This window comes from Scardinius erythrophthalmus (assembly GCF_964197995.2).
Source record: "Scardinius erythrophthalmus genome assembly, chromosome: 11".
Taxonomy (NCBI): Eukaryota; Metazoa; Chordata; class Actinopteri; order Cypriniformes; family Leuciscidae; genus Scardinius; species Scardinius erythrophthalmus.
In genome coordinates this window covers 8927932-8941039 of record NC_138231.1, presented here as the reverse complement: position 1 = coordinate 8941039, position 13108 = coordinate 8927932, and the positions used below count along the sequence as shown (strand labels likewise).

General features: G+C 38.0%; 1 protein-coding gene across 1 annotated transcript in view; it reads left to right on the top strand.

The window, feature by feature from the left end:
• Positions 1 to 13108, top strand: part of man1a1 (mannosidase, alpha, class 1A, member 1) — a 111559-nt gene that overhangs the window by 55033 nt on the left and 43418 nt on the right. The gene's annotated exons all lie outside the window — the stretch shown is intronic.

Here is a 13108-nt window from a genome sequence, read left to right as displayed (position 1 = left end):
CTGTCTCCATTCAGGCATTTTATGCTGCGTTAGCTCTGGTCATTTAGTCCTGAACTAACATAATTGGATTACCGAGCCCAGGCCGTTTAGAAGCCACTTGCATAATCTCCAGCGTTAATAGGCCGTAGTATTTTCAGATGCAGCATGCTGTATTTAGGTTAAGCATGATTACTGTTGCAATCTGTTTGTTACGAGCTCTTGGAGCCAAACCTCAGTTTTTCTGTGAAATCTTGCGCATTACTTTGTATTCCTTCCTTTTGCCAGGAACGCATCCCACCGTGTTTTTCTCACTCGACTTTTCGCACCACGGGATACCCTGACAGGGCGAAAATTGGTTTATGTGAAAGGGGTCACACATCGGTGGAAGTTTTGGAAGGATTATCACAGCTTGATCTGGTTTAAGAACCAGATCTTCATAGGTTTGTTGGCAGGTCCTGTAGCTCAGTTACCAGTTGGATGTCTTAACGCCTTTCACATTGATTTTTGATCCCTTATGTAATTCTTCACTTTAATGTCAGCTTGTGTTTATTCCTCCCATAAGCTTTCGCATTATTTTACTTGCCAAATCTTTTGTTTGAATAACCGAGCGAGGCTGTTTTGTTTGTTACAGTTCATTGGCTGCTGTAGTTTTAGATACATGTCACTTGAGCAAATAAATGGCACTCCAGCCATTGAGCCACAGCTCAGATTTCTTGTGGCCAGTGTTTACACCATTTAGAAACTGTGTAAAAGTGTTGTACATCTTTTTTTAATCTTTTATGTACATTTGCATAGTGAGGAGGATGTAGTTATATAGCCTACTAGCCTGACGTCGTCATACTCAGATTCTAGTCAGAATGTGAGTCTGATACTGCTCCATTGGGCTGTGATTATGGGGCGTGTTTCAACCGAACCAGGAAAGAAAATGCCTCTGCACTCAATTGGATAGACCTAAAACCAATCAGAGCAACGGAGTAAGTGACGTATGTTTTTCATTCATGTTTCCGATCGACAAATCCCTTGATCGCTGTTCTCTGTTCCTCTTTTAAAATGAATGCGCCGTCGATATCTTCTATAACAGTTACGATGGCAGAATCTACACATGATGTTTCATAAAGTTAGGAAGGAGCACGTTCAAATAATTAATCCAATCAACTTGCTATCAAACAATTACCATGTCTACCCTATCAAAGTGAGAGGAAGCATATATTTATTCACTGTCAACTCACCTAACATTCCTTGACAGTTTTCAGCATCCCTGCACTCACTCTTGGCTTGTTCCTCCACAGCCAGGAATACGGGGGGAGTACTTTGGGTTCGGGCCGAATACCGAGCCCGGAGCCCTCTCCTCAGACAGCATACCAAATATGCATGTATTCTATCTGACTTATTTGTAAGTGTGAACTCGTGAAATCTCAATTCTCCAGCGGCAGTCATCTTTGTTGTAAACGAATTCAACCCAAGCGCTCTTTGATGACGTGGATGATTACGTTACTGTTGATCATCTGTCCATCATCGTATAAAGCCCGCCCTGACAATTTGATTGGTCCGAACAGCTTTGGCTCAAGCATTATTGCTCCACAACGGATCAAGTCCAGACCGAACTTCCCGACCTAAAATTTTTGTGGGCGGGGCTAAGTTCAGCTGGCATCCAGGCTAATAGCCTACTACTCGACTGTTCAAAAATGTGAAGTCAGTAAGATTTTTTTTAAAAGTAATTTTGCTTTTGTTTTAAAACTAAATAAAAATAAAGCCAACTCTGGTCAGTTCTGATATGTCAGTTTGGTAGTCTTTCTTCCGTCTCTGTGAGAAAGCTTCATACCAATATTCAGAAGTCCTGCTCTATGGGACGAAACCCAACCATCCTCGGGAAAACCCATTCACATTGTGATTTTATTGTTATGCAGTATACTCTGCACTCAGCTTGAATGAAATTGTCAGATACCTCAAAAAATTGTGATTATTTACATCGTACAGTAAAAGCATAGTGTATCATAGTTTGTTTTGTTTTTTTCAGGAAGTGACTGAACTTGTTCTAAAGTGTATCCACTTGGGCACACTGACACAACATAAGCTGGCGTGATATTTCATCGGCTGATGTTTGATGGAATCACTCTGCTCCAGTTCCCTCATTTCCTTTGGCTGTTGTGGGTTCTTTAAAGGTTAAAGTCTTTGCTGTAACACACTAGCGAGAGTTTCTGCTTGACAGCAGGTTTTATTTTGCCGCTCTCATTTAGAGCCAAATGCAATGGCAGCCTTTTCTGTTCGTTGTCTGCCTCTCCAGAAAGGTCACCAACTTGCATCATCAGATTTAGCATGGCTCCCGTCTTCATTTTGAATGCAACAAAGTCTATTATAAGACAAGAAATCAAGGGTTTCTTCTCCACAATATTTATTGATAGTCTAGAGTTGTTCCATTTTCATCAGCCTGTTTTGAACACTGAGATGCAAAGTTGTACAGACTATTCTGAATTACGGCAAAGCAAATCGTATTTTGTGAGCTTACCGTCTGATTTATATTGCGCTAAATGGGCCATGTCCAACAAACATTGCGGTTTTATTTTGAAAATAAAGGGAATAGTTAAACACTGTGCAGATTTTACTCGTTCATCTTCAAAAGCTGAAGTCACTGTTGGATGATTCACAAACAAATGATTCTTTTGAGCCAAACCTTTTATGAATCAGTCACAAAGACTTGATTCTTTTGAGCCAAACCTTTTATGAATCAGTCACAAAGACTCAAGAACTCCAGAGTTATCTGTTTGAATTGACCTTTTTTCACACATTTATCTTGTCCAGACAGAAGAAATAGAGAGAGGAAAATGAAAATGTGTCTTTTCACAGAGTGTTTTGAAAGGTGTGCGTAAGCAGCCCTTCCTTTCTTCCTGTCCCTGAGTGGCTCCTTCAATCTGATCTTGGTGGTTTCAGACCACTTTATCGTCTGGTAAGAATGATCTAGGTGTGCCTTTTGTGGCAGCCTTTTTGTAAAGGTCAGCACATGAAGGACTTGATGGTCTTTTTCATTCTGTTGTGATTGTGCTTTTATCTCTTACAGGTAATACTTGATGCAGGTAACCATTCGAAAGTTTGGGGTCGTTATGATAAAATGTTTATATATATATATATATTCTGAACAGTGCGTTTCCACATGTTTGCTCTACTGCACGTGCTGAATTAAAGCAACAGCGCATTGTTTGCACAAAAATAAACATGGATTGACACAAATATTTAGTAATTTCACCATAAATGCATATTTAAAAAACTCTACTGTGTTTCACAGTCAACATATGGCATTTTGCCCAGGGTAAAACAAGGAAAACTTCACCTTACATCACATAGATAAGCAAGCTGACATAATGAATGGCAATCGTCTCTTCGTGGAGGCGGAAAAACAAGTTATACAACAAGGAAAAACCCGCAGGATTTATGTATAAAGATTTCAATGCAAAAGTAAATGCATGAGAGTCAGCTATTTTTGTCAATTGTAAGTTTTTTATTTTAACATAAAAGTATGTTTAAATGTTTTGCCACTTGATTGAGCAACTTATTAGCCTATATAAAGCTATAGAAGTAATGAATTAAATAATAGGTTGTTTAAATTTAGTGCGTTTAAATGTGAATGCGTCTATGAAAGATTGTTTAAATGCACTGTGAACAAGAGAATCACAATGCTGAAAAAAATATTTTTCCGTAACAACTTTTGTATTTGAAATAAAAAAATAATGAATAAGTGTTGTGTTTGTGGTATACAGCCGTGGATCAGTTGTGCACTGCAAACGTGTTATATGGGAAAAGACAATGAGCCCGTACTGTATACGCACTGGAACAGTATGTGTGAACCTGGCGGAAATACTACCAATATGATTTTAGTATGGACTTTGTGCCAAAGAACTGGAACTTGACAACCCTACTCTTGAGTTTGGCAGTAGCCTGTGAAATCACACCAGTGCTTCCTGTTCTTCCTTTGATATGGCGAGGGATGACTTTCAGGGTCAGTATGGCTCTACGTTCTCACTAGTTCTGCTTTATCAGTGAGCACAGGTGCGTCCCTGTGGCCTATTTCATCACAATGCTGAAAGCCTGTTCTCCATCTATCTTTCGTCCCTGTCATCTCATGCCATCCATCTTTTCTTTTCAAGCAACCCCTCATTTTCATCTGAATGGCTACAGTATGACTACACCGGTTATCATTTCCAGACATGCCCTTGACAACTAAATATTGGTGCCGACCATCACAGGGATGTGTTTTCTAGCTAATTTTAGCTTACTGGTATTGTTAAGCTTGTATTTTTTGTTGCAAGTAGAAATTTCCCCATCCACTTCTTTGATATGACATGTCACAATGTCAAGGTATGTCACCGACTCAGTGTGTCTGACTTCAGTGTCCTATTGAAAAGAGCTGCAACAGGATCCGCCGCTGATAAATTCTGCTTTCATTCTGCCTGGATGCCCATTCATCCCCTTTGTATTATAAGCACAATGGCCCCATGTTACCGTATATCTGTCCTATTAAAAAGATGCCTGCTCAGCCTTGGAGGAATCAATTATTCCTCAGCTGTCTGTCACACTGCTGTACACATCTGGCAGACAAACTCTGGCATTAATGCAGAATTAATTCATTTCAGAGATGAGCACCAGCCAGCGGACGCATAATTATGTTGGCGAATCTCTGTTATGTTCTTTATCAGACTGAATAAGGTTGTAAAAGGTGAGTTTTAGGCCTGCTTTGAGCAGCGCTAAGTAAAGAAGCAGCGTAAATGCAACGACACTGATAGTGTTTTTACTGCGTAAAAAGAGCAGCAAACGTGTTTGGAAAATGAAGTATATCTCTTTATAACTACTACTGTATAAATGATAAAACTTGATCATCATATAATCTAAACTATACCGTTTCAAAGTTTAGTGTCGGTAAGATTTTTTTGGGGAAAAAGTTTAATAAATGTTAAACGTTTCATTCTGAAAAATATACAGATTTGCATGACCTGTAAATAGGAATCTAGCTGTTAAATTCTACTGTAATCAGTTCTTATTGGTGCTAAGATAAAAACATGCTTTTTCGAGTAGTTTGAATAATCATTTTTATTTATATAGTGCCTTTCCAACACTCAAGGTCATTTTACAAAGATAAGGAACAGAACTACATTAAACATCAAAGCACAATACACATACCAAGGGCAGAAAGAATATACAGATGTTGCGTACAAAGTTTGGTTCGAGATACAAGCAAAGAGGGATTCAAACAAATAACATATCCATAATAAGGCACAATTTACAGACTGAGAACTGAAGAGTAATTTTCAGAGGTTTTTGAAGGAGAAAAGGGTGGATGCTTGACTGATGTCTTGAGGAAGAGCATTCCACAACCTGGGAGCCACAAGTCACCAGACTAAATTTAGGGGTGACTAACAATCCCGCACTAGAAGAGCGTAAGGAACGAACAGGAGCATAAGTCAGAAAAGTATGTAGGACTAAGGTTATGTAGAGCTTTGTAAGTGAAAATGAGTACCTTGAAGTTCATACATTACAGTATTAGACTCATACATAGATGTTTGCAAGACATCAGTTAAAGATCTGCACGTTATGCGTCTGGATTGTGCTACTCTACAGACCAGATGTGTGCAGGCTGCTCCGTTATTACAACACGTCTTGTATTGCAGCCAAAGGAAAGCCTTTGGCTGGAGCTCTGGGTGTAATTTACTGACTGTGTTCATATGAGCGATCGCTCTCACACTCAGGTATCTGAATCCAACCTTGGGGAAATCTCACTGGTTTCATTATTCATTTAGTGCAGTCTTCTCTCTGTACATATCTTGAATACATCACTTTTATGATATTTTCCCTAAAGATAAAAAAGAGAGATTAGTTCATTTCTATTATACTCATAAAGGAAGCTCTCTGACTACATTGTTTGATTAAACATAGTTCCCTGTAAGGTTTTGTTGTAACTGAACAGTTAGAAATGCATTAGAATTGACTGGTAGTTGACTGAGGAAAGCCATTGGCAACATTTAGAACAAGGTGCTGAAAGCAGATATATTGCTAATATAATATATTACAAAAGGAGAATAGCTGTTTTTTATTTTTTATTTTATTATATTTGTTACAGCACAGGTTATTACATTTGTCTGTCCATTTTATTTATTGGCAAAGCAAATTTTGGTGGCTTCTGCCAAGTGCATTGGACTGTATACATCTTGGGCCAGAAAAATAAGCCAAGCCCTAAATGGCTAAACGCTAAGCTTTTAATTGTCCTAACCACAAATTATTGGTCAGGAAATTAACAAAATTAAAGCAAATGCTCTATAAAAAGCCATTGCTTTCTTAGAAAATCATCAAAGACAGAATGGCATAATATGGAAAGTTATGTGTGGAGTGATGAATCGCAATGAAACACGAGTTGCATGGTGATGCTCTAGAGCAAAAATCTGCCGAGAAATATAATAATAAATGGTTCTCCAGCACAGTGAAGTACGGAGGAAGAGGCGTCATTGTATAGGGAGCTTTTTAGCTTCTGGTATTGGTGAGCTGCTTCCCTGCGTAAGATCATTTAATGCTTTGGAGCACAGGAGAATATTGCAGAATGGCTTGCTTCCCACAATTGAAAAATTGTTATCTAAAGAGGAATGATCCGATTCTCTTTTTTTAATAAGACAACACTCCTGCCCACATTGCAAGTCAACCAAGAAACGGCTTGAGAACAAGCCCATCAGTCTCATGTTTTGACCTGCTCAGATGTGAACCCTAGTGAATATTTGGTCTCACTTTAAACTCAAACGAACTGGGAGACATTGATCAACTACTCATGAACTGCTTGAAGCCGTTAACATTGAGTGAAACAACACTGACTCTTCTTCCTGTAAAAAGCTGTCTGCAAGTTGGGAGTGGCTATTCTGTGCTGTTGCTTTATCTACAGTATTTCTGCAATTCTTGCTCGTTTCCGGACCAGTGATTTGCAGAAGCCATGATGTATCGCTTAAATGACATCTTTTACTTGTACCGGGTTCAAACTGTCATGAGCTGATGGTCACTAATGTTCTGATAATGAGATGACTGTGGCACAGGTTCCTGTGGGTTTAATGGTGTCCTTCACTTTGGCTCTATACACCCTTTTTCTGTGGTCATATTTTCCCTTCCTCTGTCTTGCTCTTGCACACTGTTAGAGCTAAAGGCTGAGCCTCGTGGGCTAGAGCTGCCTCGCTCTGCTGACTTAAGATAAATATGTTGAAGTGTTCAGATTAATTGCTTTCAGGTGCTACTTTCAGAAGTGTCTCCTGCTCGCTTGATGACATGATCTACTGTACCAGACCCTAAGTGATGTCAAATGATGCTTTCTGCTGTCTGTGTCAATGGTGACAGCCATTCAGCACTGTAGTGTCATGTCACACAACTCTTTTTCTTCTGCTTTTTAAGCTTCTTAGTCTTGTTTCAGTTAATTGTGAGCTTTTAATTATTAATGTGCGACTGCTCTGTATCTCTACATGCTGTTAGGCCGGAAAGATATCAAGTGTAGTTCTTCACTTCAGGCCTTACTGAAAATCGATATTTCATGCCATGTAGCACAAGTTTGCAGAGAATCACTCATTTCATAAATTTTTCAACTTGAGTTTTATGATTTGAAATGTATGAAATCTCGCTCTCTGTATTTTTGTTTGTGTGAGTGTGTGTGTACTCCTGTGTGTGTACTCCTGTGTGTGTACTCCTGTGTGTGTACTCCTGTGTGTGCACTCCTGTGTGTGCACTCCTGTGTGTGCACTCCTGTGTGTGCACTCCTGTGTGTGCACTCCTGTGTGTGCACTCCTGTGTGTGCACTCCTGTGTGTGCACTCCTATATACATTTTCATGAAAAATAAATATGTATGGTATGTACAGTATGTAGGTTATATATATTGTATGACTGAGCACCAGTCTCTCTTTCTCTCTCTCGCTCTCGCTCTCTCTCTCTCTCTCTCTCTCTCTCTCTCTCTCTCTCTCTCTCTCTCTCTCTCTCTCTCTCTCTCTCTCTCTCTCTCTCTCTCTCTCTCTCTCTCTCTCTCTCTCTCTCTCTCTCTCTCTCTCTCTCTCTCTCACACTCACACTCACACTCACACACACACACACACACACACACACACACACACACACACACACACACACACACTCACACTCACACTCACACTCACACTCACACTCACACTCTCACACACACACTCACACACACACACTCACACATGTCTGGTTTACTATCTTTGTGGGGACTCTCCATAGACGTAATGGTTTTTATACTGTACAAACTGTATATTCTGTCCCCTTACACTAAACCTACCCATCACAGGAAACATTCTGCATTTTTACATTTCCAAAAAAACTAATTCTGTATGATTTATAAGCTTGTTTACCCATGAGGACCTCAATTTAGGTCCCCACTGTAACACGAGTCCCCATGAGTCTGTGTGCATTCAGGTTGAAGTCCCCACCGGGATAGAAAAACAGGTACACACATACACACACACACACACACACACACACACACACACACACACACACACACTCCTACATGCCAAACAACCTAAAATTATGCCTTCAGAGGGCACTGAAGTGTTTAGTCTAATCAATTTTAACATTTTTACATAATAATAAAAAATAACTCTATAAATGAGTTTTAAATGACAATTATATTTGAGCCCCACACTTTTCGGGGCTCTAAAGCTCTGACATTGGTTGGTAAAGAAGAAAAGCTTTGGGTGATGTTCAGTACGCATCCTTTCTATTCGAAATAACTGGAAACAGAATCAGCCAGAAACTCCATCAAAAGTGATTCTTTCGAACTATTATTTAGCGTCCGGCTGCTTGAGTGCTTCTGTTGAGCTCTGTTATGTAGCTTATGGCATTAATGGTTTCTGTGCCAATTAAGACCGTGTCGTGAGAACATAGCTCATAGTTGTTGTTCAATAATTGAATGCAACTTTGACAACGATCCCTTACTGAATCTACGCACTTTGTTCGTTATTCTTTCTGATGTTATGTCAGGGGAATGCTGTTAACCAGTAATCAAAAAAATATCATACCTTCTGTTCTCTTCTTCGATGAGCTTGAACCGCTCTCTTGGCCAATTTGAACTTTCACAAAAGCTTATTTTATTTTAATTGATTTAATTAATTCATTTAATTTTTATTTTTTATTTTTTATTGCCCAATTGCTGCTGCAATGATATTACCGTTCAGAGAACAAAAGATAAAAAAAAAAAAAGTAAATAAATCAGAGCAAAATAAGAGTTGAGTTATCATAGCACAAACAAAGCCAAAGTTCAACATTTAATGATGGCTGTTCACTGGTTCATATCACTAAAACTAAGTACTTAACAAACACCTTAGAAAACCCCACCATGGATGGTTAATGACCATTAAACATGGTGTGTTTAAAAAAAATGTATTAAACACCTTTAATTTGGTAAATGGAGTTCAACTGGGCTATTGCTTCTGGGATTTTCATTTGGTAATGTTGACCTTGTTTCGTCTGCTCGGTTTACCTTGGATTGATCTGATAATAGATTTTCTTTTACAGCAATTAATCTTGTAGATCTAAATCTGGTTTCCAAAAGTATCTATGTGGAAAATTTACTCTGTTTAATGAAATATGGTATATATGGTTTGGTAATAATAACGTTTACTGGAATAATACATTCGCCTCAACATTTCCGTCCTTATTTGTGCAAAGCTATCCTAAAGTTAATGATAGACTTAATTTGCATTTTTCAAAAGACCTTCATTCGAGTGACCTGATTTGAAGTTGAAATTAATTCCAAATTTGCATGCAGCACCTTTGCTGTTAGTTTAGCCGTGTTTGATTCCTCAAAAATACACTTTCTAGTCTCCCTTTGCGTGAGCTGTGGTCCTCACGGTGGCGTAAACGTCAGCCTTTATCTAAGCTGTCTTGAGCTTTAGAGCTTTGCTTTCATTTTTTTTTTCTTGAACCTTTTTGTCCCCTCTTCTCCATACCTGGATCAGACTGATCCAGAGAGCTTTGAAAGGGTCAGATGGCTCTCTACAGCTGTGTGCTCCTGTCCTTGTAGTCCTAACAGTAATCTAGGTAAAGGCTCGTGAGGGTCTCCGGTCACAATCCACTGTCAAGGCAATTTATCTTATTTAGTGGACATCTAGCACTTGACCAACAGTTGCTTTGTGTCTTGTATGGGCTCATGCACACTCGCACTTACACCTTGAAGTGTCACAAGACGTTTTTAAGCGACCTTCAAGTTATGAGTCTGCTTAACCTTGTTTTATTTCTCCTCAGCATTACTTTTGATAATGATAATAATGATGATTATTATTATTATAAACAGTTGACGGTAGCCATTGACTTCCATAGTAGGAGTAAATTATATGGAAGTTAATGGCATATAATATAATATAATATAATATAATATAATATAATATAATATAATATAATATAATATAATATAATATAATATAATATAATATAATATAATATAATATATACCAACATTCTTCAAAATATCATCTTTTGTGTTCAACAGAAGAAAGAAACTCATGCAGGTTTGGAACTGTGCCTTTAAAAAAATACTTTTTATTACTAAGGACAAAAAGTTTTGCACAGACCTTCATTTTGTAATTTGTTAAATTAATGTAATCAGTATAAACTCTGTGCTCCACTGATAAATTGACCACATGAATATCTATAGCATGCTATGGCCATCAGTTCTCATTTATATTATAGGCTGTCTGTTTTTGATATATTAAACATTGTCATCAGTCTATTTGGAAATGTTTAGCAGAGCCGCTCTGTTCGTCTTTCGCTTACTCTGAGTAATGGGAGAGCCGATCAAAGTTGCTTTGAATTGTTGAAAGTGAATGCAAACACAGAGGTGATAATGCACACCTGCATATGTTAGCTAAATATATGTGCATGCATTTATGTATGTAATAAAAAAAACGATGAGCACTCAAGCCAGCTGCTAATATCTCAAAAGCAGTTTTGATGGAGTTGCTGGCTGTTTCTGTTTACCAGTTATTTGGAATGGAAAGGATGCTGGGTGTACGTGACAGTTCAAGGCTCACTTCCAAACGTTCTGTAAACATTCTCCTAAAAGCATTGGATGTGGTGGAGGTGGCGGGCCTGTTGGTGACATCCATCCAGACAACCTGCTAAGTGAATTCACATGGACAGGATAACAGCTGACCTTGTGTTTGAAGTAGCAAGGGCGAGCACACAGACTTCATCTAGGCCGGTGAGGCGCTGGGGAAAACGCTTCGTGTTGACCTCATCCTTGATATGCATTCCGAATAGCAGACTAATAGTGAGGTAAAGACGTCCTCTTTTAGAGCTGTAGATGAGCTCAGTAGTGGGGTTTATGATCAGATATGAGACTGACTCTCTAACATGCTTCAGTGTTACAGTTGATTTAATCCCAATCGTATGTGTATTATTGTTTTACTGCTTCACACTAGTGCATTGCTTTTATTCCCCAATAAATTTGGACTTCTGTCTGTGCCGCCTCTCCTCTCTCGTGTTGTGAAAGGCTCTCACGCAGCGATCTGTCCGGGCTCATGGGACCTTTGTTTTGTGGGCTTTCTGACTCTCAGGATGAATTACAAGAGGGACGATTAAATCCGCCTCTCTGATACAGATCTGCTTCCTTCGCCAAAGTAACCCTTCAAAAGAGCTAACCCCTGCAACAGATACCATAAATATTTGCTTAAATGGGACATATCATGGAAAGCTGGTCATTTAAATATAAAAGTCGTAAAGGTGCAGTTGCAAAAAATAGCTTGTAGGAGTCAGAAATAAGGTCAAAACTGATGAACTAACTTTTTGATGCAAGAAACCTTGATTAATATTTATTAGGATCTTAAGGTGCTGCGTTGTGACTGTACCTTATGTTTGTTGATCATAAGCATGTGTTTTAATGACAACAAAACTACAGATCGAACATTTTTGACCAATTATGCTAATTTACTGTATTGACGATATAATGTTGTCTAGCTTGTTAACGTTTTATCAAAGGTTTTATTGAATTATTAGTGGTAGTCTTGCTGTAAAAATTAGTTTAGGAATATAAATAAATTGATCATTTTTCATATCATGTGCAATTGTTTGTGGTTCAAAGTCAGTTTATAGTTGTCAATAAGTTTTGTTTATGTGCTTATTTTTTTTATACATAACTTTTGATGAAGTATGCAAATGTATATTTTTCTGACACAAATATGTTGTTAGAAATAGCTAATCATATTAGTGGGCACACCATAGCTAGTAAAAATTAAAGCAATAAGTGGACCATATTAGTTTATTTCAATAAATACTTTTTTTTTAAAAAAACATTTGAATAAAAATCTACATGGATATTATTCATGAAATAATATTTATATAGATGTATTAATTAATTTATTTTATTTAAATACTGTATGTCCTCTACTGTTTTTATCGTATTTTTGACCCCGTCCTTAAACTTTTCAACGGTAATGTTGTGAAATATTATGATTTAAAAAACAAAAAAACAACTGTTTTCTATTTTAATATATTTTAAAACATAATTTATTCCTGTGATGGCAATGCTGAATTTTCAGCATCATTACTCCAGTCTTCAGTGTCACATGATCCTTCAGAAATCATTCTAATATGAAGTTTTGGTGCTCAAGAAACATAAATTTATTCTTGTTGCGTAATCTTTTTATGGAAAAATGTCTTTACTGTGACTTTTGATCAAAATAATGTATCTGTGCTGAATAAAAGTATTGGTTTCTTTAAAAGAAAAAAAAAAAGAAACACATTTTTGAATACAGACAATTCTGAGTGTTGAATATGGTCCACAAATGTCAAAAGACCTCTTAGCATTTCTGGATAAAACAACTGAAGTCAGATCAGCTCCGCACGATACCATCTCAGCGGCCGACGGATATGCAGCACGTTTGCTGGTCGAGGGATTGGTTGCAGCCCCTGATGGTTTGAAATGTCAGAGGAGTAGAATGAAGGGCCAGATAGCAGACAGAAGATGACAGACAGGCAGCAGGTTTACAGCGGGCCGCGTGCCCTCATCTTATCTGCTGTTATCAGCCGTCTCCCAAATCCAGCTCTCAGCAGAATATCAATGCCTCTCTTTCTGTCAGCTGACTCTGTGTATCATGCAAATAAATAT